Source organism: Pocillopora verrucosa, chromosome 5 (genome assembly GCF_036669915.1).
Source record: "Pocillopora verrucosa isolate sample1 chromosome 5, ASM3666991v2, whole genome shotgun sequence".
Classification (NCBI taxonomy): Eukaryota; Metazoa; Cnidaria; class Anthozoa; order Scleractinia; family Pocilloporidae; genus Pocillopora; species Pocillopora verrucosa.
Genome location: NC_089316.1, coordinates 20,096,598 through 20,110,188, shown reverse-complemented (window position 1 = coordinate 20,110,188; position 13,591 = coordinate 20,096,598). Strand labels below are relative to the sequence as shown.

General features: G+C 38.8%; 2 pseudogenes; both read right to left on the bottom strand.

Annotated features, from left to right (window-relative positions):
• Positions 1-184: 184 nt before the first annotated feature.
• LOC136281097 (trace amine-associated receptor 5-like) lies at positions 185-1,829 on the bottom strand (annotated as a pseudogene).
• A 1,020-nt stretch (positions 1,830-2,849) lies between these two features.
• On the bottom strand, positions 2,850-3,716 carry LOC136281309 (uncharacterized; annotated as a pseudogene).
• Positions 3,717-13,591: the final 9,875 nt, after the last annotated feature.

Here is a 13,591-nt window from a genome sequence, read left to right as displayed (position 1 = left end):
TGTTCAGTTTATTCAACGATTTCTTTAGTCAGAGGATGGCATCTCTGGAGATTCATTTAAATTCCTTCAGGAACATTCAAAGTCCGAGAACTACGAGAGTCCATGTGTTGGGCAACCTGTGCAGCCCTTGATTCCGCAATTGAAGGGATTCTTGTAGGGGCTAGCCGTAAATCGTGCACACCAATTACATTGTCCGTACCAAAAGCAAATGAAATGGCACACTGTCCGCCAATTTGCTTAAGCGTCGAAATTCCCTCTTGCGAACAGAATAAATGATTGGATTGGTCACAGAGCTAATGTAATAAATACATGGAGTGGTTTGCGTAACTTCGGATGGAAATTCTACCTTGAAGAAATAATGAAGAACGAAATCGGTCCACTCAGGAAGATAAACGCCGCCATTATGATGCAAACGTCGACAGCTGCCTTCCGATCTTTGATTCTTCTCGTGTCGTGTTGTTGGTGCTGGCTTGGACCATTGTTAAAACTTGCAGCTCTGCTTTCCAAAAATATGACTGGTTGATCGTTAGATTGGATAGCGTTAACTGTTTTAAAAAGTCTCCAGGTTAGGAAAAAGATTATTGAAATTGGCACAACGAACATGATGAATGCCGCAGCGGTAGCATGAAAAGCAGGGGCATCTGAAGCTGCCCCGCAAAAGAACAGTTTCGAATGATAAAGGCAGATTCTTCTTGTCTGAAAAAAGCGGTGGCAACTACAAGAACAAGGACAGTCCATATCAGTACTATTACCACGACTTTTGATCTAGTAATGGAACCATCAAAGGTGATTTTACAATGGCGCTATACCTTCATGACACAGCTATGAGATGAAGAACCGTATTCAAGTAGAAATATCCTGAAACAAGGTAATGCAGTTTACAAATTGTTTTCCATACAACCATCGTTCTTGGGCAGTGCTTGTGATACTCAGCGAGTTGCCTAGGATCAAAAAGAGAATATATGATCCTGCTAGGCAGGCAAGTAGAACATACCGCATCACATGAAATCTGCTCTCCATACAAATCGTTGCTATGACCAGTTAATTTCCAGGAAGGCCAACAACGTCGATGACAACATGAACACCGGCAAGGGACTTGCGAGAAAACCATGATTGCTAACCATGATACTGTCAATAAACAAAAAAAGGAGAATTATTAATGAGATCTTGGAAGTGAAAAAAAAAATTAAAAACAGCAAAATAAAACAAAAAGGAAAACGCTGACAGGAAACAGGCTAAGGAGCAACTAATGAATTTCCTACCGATCGTTATGTACCAGATTTGAGCTTCCTTATTGTGGTCTTTCATTAATCACAGAGGAATAATTTAGTATTTTTGGAAGAAAATTTCAATTAAGCAAAGTCGGCGCAGTTTGAATTTAAACAGAAAATGAAGAGTTCCTGAGCATTTTTTGATTTGAAATCCGGAGAGAGTATGTGGTTTTTCGTTTTTTTTTCTTTTGTAATCATAGAAAATAAATTTCATTTTGGCAGCCGAAATAAAAAGTTGACGTAAAGCTGTTTGAAATAGAGGGGAAAATCTGTTATCGGCGCGCCTGCAGAATCGTTTCTCTCGCTTTGTCAAAATAGCTATTGTACCCAACACCAAATTAACACTTGCATTGAATAGAGGATCATAATGGAGTTAAGGCTTTTACGGCGAACGGTTCATTTCTTTCTGCTACGATTAACCGAAATATTAACAATTGATTTTAATCATTTTGAAAAGATTAATAATTAATTTTCATCGTTCTAAAACACCTCTACTTGCTCGCTTTTACCTTTGGAGTCAAGCAACAGAGTAATTTTGTGTTTTCGTGCAATGGCCATAAGACGAGACACATAAAAGTCCAAGATTTTAACACATTCAAAATTATGCATCGAAAATGGGAGAAATTTTTACGGATAACCTTTTTTACGACAACGGTTAAAATTTGTCAATTTCTCACGGTTAAATTTTTTGACCATTTTACGGTTAACTTTTAACTTCATTGAGACCTTGCCTCTCTCCTTTGATAACATCAATAAAGGCAAGACAATATAATATAAACTGGGCATACGTTTCTGGTTTCTCTCGTCTAAAAGGGAAAATCCGGCTAAAAGTTTTAGCCATTAATCTTACATAAGTACAATAAAGTTAGTCCTTATTATATTAGCGGGGGTGTAAATTAAGGATTTCCTTTCACCTGTTTAAAGAGGGTGGCATAAACTTTTAAAACAAGTTACGCGTGATTAAGCCCAAAACTAACATGTGACACGCGATGTTAACAGAAAAGTAAGATGAGATCTGAGCTTTCCTAAAAAAACTCATGACGCATGCGCATGAAATATTGTAGAGTACACGTGATGCGTGAATTTTTCTAAAATTCACACCTGAAGCCTTGAAAGTTCTGGAAACTTAACGGGCCCGAAAAGCTGTTCTGTTTTCTTTCAAGAAAGGGGTTTGAAAAGTTTTGAAAATTCTGCAATGAAACTATCAGCTAAAGAAACAAAATGGACTGTTAAAGGTTCTAAAGTCTAGTTATCTAATCTTTAAATTTAACTTAAAAATATGGCTTTGGGCTTGGTAAGTAACCGGGACGTTCGAAAAACTGGCCCCTGATTTAACGGGAGATACAGTCAAATTTGACCTCCTTGCTTTCCGTGTTCTGAAGAACACGGGAAAAACTGGGAAAATTGTTTATGCATCCTCGGTAGCCTTTGGTTTTCTGAGCAAACAAGAGAAAGGACTTCAAATACAGAGATTCCCCCTCCCTTCAACACACACTCACACATGTGTGAACAACACATATAAGTTGCAATAACAACGAGTTAAACATACTAAGCTAGGAATATATAATATTGAAACAATCAAACAATGGCCTCAGAGAAGCGATTAGTGTTAATTATAAAACTTTGTACTTCGTGAAACAAAGCACAGTTGACGTCGTAATTTACAAACTCAACACCATACAATAAAAAATTTAGTTTCCTAGCAACTCTACTCGATGACCGCGTTTCACCTAGAATATTAGCAGCCGAGGTAAGGAGAAAATCACGTTGAGCGGCATACCTTGGGAAATACAAGGAAAAATGTTTCAAGGATTCAGAGTCAAAACTGCACTCGCAAATTGGCGACACACAACTATTAATTTTGATGAGATATTCTCTTACACAAGAAAACCCAAGTCAAAAGCGGGTGTGATCAACAGATGCGTGCCTTGTAAAAGAACAATCGTATAACCTATTGTAAGTATGCCGAAAGAGAATTGACCGAGTTTTCGCTTTAAAAGTGGGAAGAGGTACAGAGTTTCGGAAATCTAGGTCCAGAGAATTCCAGCCAGTGATTGCTAAAGGAAAAAGAGACTTGTTCTACAGTTCGAAGTTGAGTGAAGTTTTCTCTTGATCTGAGACGAAAATTTGTACCTTCATTAGATAGTTTGGGCAATAGTTAAGTTAAATAACGTGGAGCAAGATATTCTTGACAATTTTGTAAAATTAGCTTAGTTTATGCAATTCTCTCCTGGAACTAAGAGGCTGCCACGCAAGTTCATTATGTAACCTCGCAGAACTGGTTCCCTTAATGGCTCCTGTTACCACCCCTTTGGCTTCGTATCGAACATTATCCAGTAAAGCTGAATCACGATTACGACAGTTGTTCCAGATAACATCCCCATATTCGATGAGCGGTCTAATCAGGGTTTTGTACAAGCATGTTAAGATGGATTTATCAACTATGTATTTGAAAATTTCAACATATTTAATCGTTTAGAGGCTTTCTTGTACATCTTAACTATATGATTTCTCCACCACATATTACTCTGCAAAGTTAGGCCTAAGTGAGTGTGAGACTCAATGTCTTTGACGACCTTGGTGTCAAGAAATAGAGGTAGTGATCTTTTTTATTACGCCTGAGAGAAAATACACCATTGCGAGAATTAACAGGATTCATAGTTACCAACCATTTGTCAGCCCACTCGGAGATCTTATTTAGATAAGAATTTAGGCAACCAGCTGATACGGCTGGCTCGTGAACAGTGTAGTATCATCGGCATAAATGAAAGGAACAGAGGCGAGATCGTCAGTAATATCATTGATATAAATAAAAAATAAAACGGTAAAAACGAACGATAAAATCCGACGTTTCGGAGTAGTCATGACTCCATTATCAAGGTAAAAGTTTAAAACATGCAAATAACAGTATTTAAGCGATGTGGCGCGAAAAATTAATAAATAAATAAATAATAATAATAAATAGAAGCGGTCCTATCCCAGACCATTGAGGGACTCCGGAGTACACTGTTCGCAAATCAGAGGATTGCCCTTCTATACTGAACCACCAGTTGCTTTCGGTTAAGCAAATAACTTTTAAAAAATTGAAGTAAGAGCGGTTGTACCCCTAGAACCTCTAACTTACACAACAAACCAGCATGCCACACCTTATCAAATGCTTTGCTTATAGATCTTTTAGAAAAAAAAATTGGAAGATGCAAGAAATGAGGAAATTACCCCCAGACATGCAGCATACAGCAGATAACCAAATTATAACTCCCAATTTCATGAGTAATTCTCTATAATAAAGATGAATTGTCCGTTTCATTTTGTTGCAATATTATCAAACGAGTGTCAGTATTTATAGGTTATCATTTAACTACAACCCAGTATTGTACCCATTTAACCCACAAAGGACGTCGTCAGGCTTACTCTTTAATCCACCGTCTCGTAGTCCACTGACCACATCATCGATAGTAAATTAATTATGTGACCAAATTCATCTCGAACTACACAACCACCCAGGCGGTGTGCGCACTCCGATTGCGTTGCATTGGTAGCTAGCGTTGGTAGCTATATTTTCAATATAGCGGTGAAAGCGGCAGTAATCGGCAGATTTTGACTGAACATTCCGTAAAAGTTACGCCGCTCCTTTTTCCTTTCACCATAGCTAAATATAACCTGATTTATTCTGGATGTGTAAAAGTATTTTTTGTACGTATTTGTCGCGTGTTCTATGGTTCTCAAGGACAAACGCAATCACTGTTTTCTAGTATGTAATTTGAGACCAGTTTTCGAGAAGGTCAAATTTGATGTACGTCGTAGTTTGGAGCCTTTCAAAGATTTGGATGGCCGCTTTGATCCTTCTTCAACGGCTCTGACCAAACGCTCTCAAACGCTCTCCAACGGTACATGTGTTTAGCGCATTTTAAGTGCTAGTGTTTGAGACCGATTATGACCAAAAAAAGGCCTATTGTTGCGTTACACAGCGTTACTATTGTATACTCAATTGTGTCGTAAATCTTCTTTCCTAAGTAAAAGCAAATTAAATGACCGCGAGTGTTGTATGGTAAATCTACTATCTTGATCATTGAATGAAGGACAGTTGAAATAGAGCAATGAAAGAAGTCACTTGACCACTGAATAATTCTACAATGCACGCGGCGACACGCCGGGTAGGCCGGAAAGCAAAATGCTGTCGATCGTGAAAAGGTATTAATAGGCTTGTGAGACTCTTGCCATTCGCTTGCGCGTTGAAATTTTCTGACCTGAAAACTTAGCTGTTATCAAGATATCTTTTAATGACTTTCCTTTGCGATGTTATAGTAAGGGTTAGTTTTAAGGTGTAATTTCCCTGTCTGTATGTTCTTGAGGTTTGGCAAAGCCGAAGGAGATTGTGTTACAAAAGGTAATATTTTCATTTGTGCGCGCTATTTTTTTGTTTTCAAGTTTACTGTCTCTCCCGCAGAAGATAATTCCAGAGATACGGTTATCAAAAACTCATTATAAGTATTCACTATTCTTTTAAGCATATTTGAAAATCTGTATGTTTTTTTATTTAACGTTGAGCGTGACGAATTTGGTGTTAGAAGCCGTAACGCTTCTCCTTTTGCGAATCCCGTATTTACGCTCTAAGTGTATGACATGAAAAATAGTTCGTATATTAGAAGGTCGCTGTCTCTTTGTAATGAGTTGCATGTCAAGGGTTGATTCCCTGTTAAATAACTCGCGAATTTGATATTATTCACACAGCCATCAGCTGTGAGTGTAACTTGGACAAGGCTGCAGTTTCGATTCTTTCTGGATCTCTTCAGTTGCCTCCTAACAACGAATTTGTCTCAGTGGAATAACAGGAGTCGCGCAGGCCTGCCAAACCTTTTTAACTTTCGAGGGAATGGCAACAGACAGTGAATCCCCATTACATTCCACGTTTATTCGCGCTATCTTCCTGCCACCAGAGATGTTCACTCGACCGCAACAGGATGCTAGTGACTCGCTTTTCGTTTTACGACCATGATGCAACGCAATCAGAGTACGCACACCGCCTGACACCCACCCATAAGTAAGTAACTTTTGTTTTTTTTTACCACATACCGCATATGAGCGAATAGCTCGTTTAAATGCAAATGTGCCATAAAAATTGACATAATTTACATGTATAAGTAATGAGTAATAGGTAAGAAATAAAAATTAATTATCTAGAATGAATAATTGCTATTAAAGTAATCAATAATTTAATAAAAGGGAATATCGGTGACTAGACTATTTGTTTACAAAACAAACAGCTGCAGTCATACGATGAGGACAACTGTATGTCTTGCAAATTTTTCCTAAATATAGAAAGGGATTCCGACATCCTTATTTTGTCTGTCAGATTGTTCCATTGTTTGCTAGCCTGGTACGTAAAAGAATGTTGCATATAAGATGAGGTTGGTCTTGGAAGAACAACCTTAAGATGGCCACGTAGGCTGTAGCCATTACTTCGCAGAGAAAACATTTCCTGAATGTAGTTCGGTGTCTGGTTATGAATACTTTTATATACAAGTATAAGTGCTTGTTCTATGCGTCGATGTTCTAAACTTTAATATTTACAGTTTTCAATAACTCTTCGTAAGCAGTCGATTTAGAATAATTGAGAAGAGTCCTCAGAGCGAATGCGTTGGTTGACTCCAGTTTCGCAGACAGACCCTTACTTAGACCTATAAACAGTGGTGATGCATATTCGAAGCGAGGGAGAATGAAAGCTTTGTACAATTTAATCATCACATCTGAGGGTATAAATTTACGAATGCGACGGAGAATTGAAACTTTTGTGTTCACTTTCCGGCAAACTTCTTTAATGTATACGTTGAAAGAGAGTAAATTGTCGATGACTACTCCAAGAAGCTTGATATGTGTAACGTAATCCAGTTCATTACTGTCAATAACAAAGGGCGTTCGTAAAGTTGCTCTGTTGAAAACAATGGATTGAGATTTATTATGATTGATCGCCAGAAAGTTCTCACAAAACCAGGAAGCGAGTAGACCAACGTTGTTTTGTAGATTTATTTGCAAGGTAGATGGACAAAGGTTTGAAGAGTACCCAGTAGTGTCATCGGCATAAAATCTTAAAGAGCACCAAATATCTGAAAAATTCACATCGTTCATATATATATTGAAGAGAAGGGGGCCCAAGATTGAGCCTTGAGGAACTCCACACCTCATAATTTGCCAATCCGACTAAATACCGTTAGTCTTGACATGTTGCTTACGGTCAGTCAAGTCAAGAACGTAGAAGTTGTAAGGCGACTTTAGTTACACCATAAGCTGACAGCTTTGCAAGAAGCAAATCATGATTGATAGAGTCAAATGCTTTGGAGAGATCTATGGTAATTGCTGCAGAGTGTTCGCTAGAGTCTAATTTTTTTCTAATGTCTTCGAATGTCTTGAGAAGGGCTGTCGAACATGAGTGTCCTTTCAAGAAACCAGTCAAATTCCTGCTGAGAAAGTCAAGAGAAAACTCATATAACTGATCAAAGAGAACTCTTTCCGCTACCTTTGAAACAGCCGATAATACAGATACAGGACGGTAATTAGATTTTAAAGTCTCAGTACCTTTTTTATAGATCGGTGAGACAATAGAGGTTTTCCAATCTGTAGGCCAGGAGACACTAACAATGCACTGGTTGATTAATTTTGTGAGAGAACTGAAAATTCTTGGCCCAGCAAGTTTCAGCAGGCGTGGAGAGATTCCGTCAACACCGGTGGCTTTGTTTATTTTGATAGTAGAAAGTATCCTTTTGATATAGGAGTCCTGAACAGGAGTAAATGAGAAGCTCGTTTGTCTTTCAAACTTCCGTCCAATGGATACAACACTTGGATGTGTCTTGAACTCTTCTGGCTGTAAGTTGGGCATGTGGCTAGCCGGTCCAGGTACTGCATTAATGAAATAATCATTTAGAAGATTGGCGATATCAGTACTATCAGTGATGAGGCGCCCGTCTTCAATCAGCTGAACATGGCTGTTACCTCTGTCTTTACTTAGGAGTAAACAATGAAATTTCTTCCAAAATTCCCCGGGGTGTTCGGAGTTTGTGGATACATTAATGCAGTATGACTTGAGGGAAGAACGTTTTAAGGATGTGACGAGGTTCCGTTGTTTCCTGTAGGTCTCCCAATTTTCAGATGTTTTCTTCTTAGTAAACCTTCTGTGGAGACGATTTCTAGTGTTTATAGCCTGGATAATTTTTGGTGTCATCCATGACACAGCATTGCCGCGTACTAATTTCTTCTTAAGTGGTACGTGACGATCAATCACTTCAGCGAATAATTTATACCAGGTCGCCCAAATGTCGTTGATATCATCGTGAATGAACGCACAGTCCCAGGGGACACTGTTTAGATCCTGGAGAATATCAGTGTCGAACCGTTTCATCGAACGATAACTAATGAGCTTTGGTGGGGGTTTAGGAAGCTTCCACTTACGAATTGTTACAACCATGTCATGATCACTGATACCGAGTTGTAAGGTAGTATAGCAGAATCGTTGCGGATGAGTTGTCAGTTTAACATCAAGAAGTGTGCTCGATGTATCCGTTGTTCGGGTAGGCACAGTTACAATGTTTGTTAGTTGAAAACGGTCACAGTATTCAGATAGCCGGTTGTCAGGAGAACAGCTATCATTGTTGAGCATGTTGAAGTTTAAGTCACCAATAATGAGTAATTCATTACGGTGATTGTACAGATTTTCGGTCGTAGAATAGAGAGTTGACAAAAATTCCGTTGGTTTATTTTTGTTTGGAGATCTGTAACAGGCGAGAAGAGAAAACCAGGTATTTCCCCTACCCTTTACATCGATGCAAACAGCTTCGATATCCACAGGCTCTAGCTTCCTGCGTCTGTAAGCAGAGACGCTATGTTTGATGTAAACCATTATGCCACCGCCGCCCTTTTTCCTGTCGCGTCTAATTATCCTGTACAAAGGATGTTGAAAAAGCGAGTTGTTGTAGCTGGAGTCAATCTTTATTTCAGTTAGAACTAAGATGTCAAATAGCTCCTGATTCAGTAGAACCCTTATTTCGTCCATTTTGTTTTGAAGATTGTTGATATTTTGATGAGCTATTGACAGGTTAAACTTGTAGTAAGCCGCGATACTGGCCTTGTAGTCAGCAATGACATTGGGTTCAGAGGTGTCAGAGTTCGTAGAGTTCGAATTGTTAAACGAGTCCTCGGTTGAATCAGAAAAGAATGAGTCTGAAAGCCATTTAAAAGTACAGGCATTGCGGTACCAGGTATCATCAGTACTTGATAACCGGTTGTATTCGTCCTGAGAAACACGAGTACATTTAGCATGGCACCACAAGTTGCAACCGTCGCATTGTAAGGCTCTCTGATTGTTCTTACATGGCCTCTCACAACAAGCACATGGATACTTTGTGGGGCCTGGATTAGGATTAATATCACCACACTTTAACAGCCTGAAACGTGGAATTCGCATTTTGATAATATCTGTGTCTAGATTTGGAAAATATATGCCTTCGTGGGTTCTGTATTCCCGCAATATGCTCAATATGGCGGTTACCCGAATCGATTTGGCCGGAATCCTCTCTCTTCAACAGGACAGGCGAAGCGTTGTAATGTTGAACTGGACAGTCCAAACCATCGCACCAAGTAGTATGATCGATTCGGTAGAAACATTTTAGAAGAAAGCAGTCAGTAAGAGTTAAAACGCAATAAAAAGTCAGGAGCCCCAAAACACGTGTCATTACGACCCGATCGTGAATTGACGAAAGAGCGAAATAGCGAAATTTGCTCTTACGGAAAGCGTACTTCGACATCCGTCAGAAGGAGGTCATCTCGGGTAGATTTCCGATTACGAAATCCGAGCTCGCCCGATGTTGTCTTCGTGATGAAGGCCCTAATTAGCATATTAGACCCGCAAAACAGAGTAGAAACGAACACGTGCTTCGTTTTCGCTCATGACTTCGTATTAGCCGTAAGATATTTACTTTTTTTTTTCGTTGCTTACCTTTATTACAGACTCCACAAAATTTCTGCGATGCCTCCTTTTCACGGATGTCCGATTACAACTACAACATAGTAACACCTCCACGAAATCTGTCAAAACTGAAAAAAAAACTGATTCTCAGAACTTCCCGTTAATTGTTTATTAAGATAATCGTCGAAGTGAAATATATCTATGTAGTAATTTTTATATATGTAGAAGTCAGCTAAAAGAATTTTTAAAATGTATTCATGAGAAACTGTTTCTTGCAGATCTTTCCCTTGGTACACTCTTGCGTTTAGAATTGAAAATCCTCATCTAAATATTGTAAAAAGTATTATCATAGAATATTTTCAATGATGATCATGGCACAACGCAGATAGAGAAAATGTAATAGGTGAGACAAGTCACGGATTATCCTTGTCGACAAAAGTAATATCGCCTGCTACATTATATTCAAACTTAATCTCCGTCCAATCGAGGTAATGTACAATTTTTTAATCAATTACCAGATTAGAAAGAACAATATATCGCTTAAACTCTGAACGTAACTGCGTTAAATTTATTTCATCAGAAATCGAGAGGTTTCCGGTGTTTTAAAATCCTCCTTTTGACAGATTTCGTGAAGATGTCATTACATTATAGTTGTGATCGGCCATCCGTGAAAAGGAGGCGTCAAATGTATTTTGTGGAATGTCATATAGGTTAGCAACGGAAAAAAATGCAAATATCTTAACGCTAATACAAAGTCGTGAGCGAAAACGAAGTAAGTGTTCCTTTTTACGCTATTTTGCGGCTCTAAAATGCGAAATAGGGCCTTCATGACAACATCGGGCGACCTCGGATTTCGTCATCAGAAATCTACCCGAGATGACCTCTGGTGTTTTAACATCCTCCTTTGGACAGATTTCGTGGAGGTGTCACTATGTTGTAGTTGTAATCGGCCATCCGTGAAAAGGAGGCATCGCAACAATTTTTTGGAGTCTGTAATATAGGTAAGCAATGCAAAAAAATGCAAATATCTTGACGCTAATACGAAGTCATGAGCGAAAACGAAGCACGTGTTCATTTCTGCTCTGTTTTGCGGGTCTAATATGCTAAATAGGGCTTTCATCACGAAGACAACATCGTGCGAGCTCGGATTTCGTAATCGGAAATCTACCCGAGATGACCTCATTCTGACGGATGTCGGAGTACGCTTTCCTGCTTTTACAATGGGCCATTTTACAGTTGTGTACTTAGTTGCCAAGCCTTTGATTTGGAGTGAGGCTGAAGGTGACCTTGTTGTGATAGAGACCAGTATCTAGTTAGCATGATAACAAAGTAATCTGCATTTGAAATTAGGAGATCCTCGCAGCTAAGAACACTACTGAAACGAGTAGTTGTAAATAGGACCTGAAAAATTTCAGGCCCGTACGGGATTTGAACCCATGACCTCTGCGATACCGGTGCAGCGCTCTACCAATTGAGCTAACAAGCCAACTGGGAGCTGGTCAATGAATTGGGTACAAAGATTTGGCTTGTTAGCTCAATTGGTAGAGCGCTGCACCGGTATCGCAGAGGTCATGGGTTCAAATCCCGTACGGACCTGAATTTTTTCAGGTCCTATTTACAACTACTCGTTTCAGTAGTGTTCTTAGCTCCGAGGATCTCCTAATTTCATCTCTCCACCGCAGTGCAAATATGTGAAATAATCTGCATTTGAAAAGCAGCAAGGTTTGTATCATTACAAGGTCACCCTTAGACTCATTCCTGTTCAAAGGCTTGGCAACCAAGCACACAACTGTAAAATGGACGAGAGTTACTACATCACGGGCGACGAGTGGGGGATGAAGAAATGACCGAAATACGAGAGGTCAGCGGGGAAACAAATTTAATACTTCATATAGAGACATATCAGTTGTAGTTGCAGAAAACAATAGTGTTGTAAAGTCGAAATGTTAACAGTATATTTCGCTAAATAAAATGTGAAGCAATTTTTCAAAAGTGTTGATGGCACATATATCTTTTACCGCTGTATTAAACAATGGAGGTATCGGGAAAGGCACCAAGAAGAATTATATTTACGTTTTGTAACTTACAAAAAAACAATCGTATTGTAAAGCCAAAATGTTACCAGGTTATACTTCGCTAATTCAAAAGTTAAACAATTTTCCAAACGCTTTGACTGGAACAACATTTTTACTGTTATATTAACCAATGGAGACATCGGGAAAGGCATCAAGAAGAATGATATTTACGATATGTAACTTGTTGTATGACGGAATAAAGTATCTTGACTTGTTTAAGGCTTAAATCACAGTCGGTTTGCTTTCCACTTGAATTTTGCAATCTCGACTTTCGATTCCGGAAAAATGAAAAGATGAGCAACTCTAAAAAAATTTCGTTCTAGATTTCTATATGTTTAGAGTCATTAATAAGTTTGTTTCCACAGCCTTTAGATAAGACATTTTAAATTTCCATCAGCTGTAGTTCTTTTAGTGTTTATTATATATATTCAATCGCCTCATTTCACGTGAAAAAGGCATGTAAGAAAACACTGAGCTTCGAGAAACAGCCAAGTTAAGGCTAACGTGTTTACCATGCTTAAATATAATCAGGGCCACTCGTTTAGGAGACCTTTTTTCAGAAGATCCAGGCGTTCAAATAATTCTGTTTTCCGTTCGAAGTGTTTTTTTCCTATTTTATTTAACAAATGAACTCGGGATGAAAACTTAATTTTCGAAGCGAACGGCAGGTGAAATGTTGTGTTGGTGTCTCTGTCCCCCCCACGTCTCTGCGAAAGGTACATCCAGACACGCTGCATGGAAAAACTGACCACAGCTATCGTACCAAATTTTAAAAAAAATTATTTTAAACGAACGGACGGAACTACGAACGGTAGCTGTAAAATTTCTTTATTCCCTGACGCGTTTCGTTTAACTGTCGTAAACTTCTTCGGGGAGTTTTACAATCTAACACTAAACACCTTTATTTATAGGCCATAGTTAGTGGCTATACGGGGGCCAATGACCATAAAGGCTTGGCCGGACCTACGAATAGGAAAAGGTGAAGCTGCAGAAAATTTGAAAATGTTTTGGCGCAAGGTGGGAGAATTCATTTAGGGACCACGGTTTTTGTTTTCTTTTTTCGTCACGCAGCAAGTTACAAAACGTAAATATAATTCTTCTTGGTGCCTTTCCGGATGCCACCGATGCCTTTTCCGATGCCTCTATTGTTTATTACAGCAGTAAAAGATATATGTGCCATCAACACTTTTGAAAAATTGCTTAACATTTTATTTAGCGAAGTATACTGTTCATATTTCGGCTTTACAACACTATTGTTTTCCGCAACTATAACTGATATGTCTCTATAT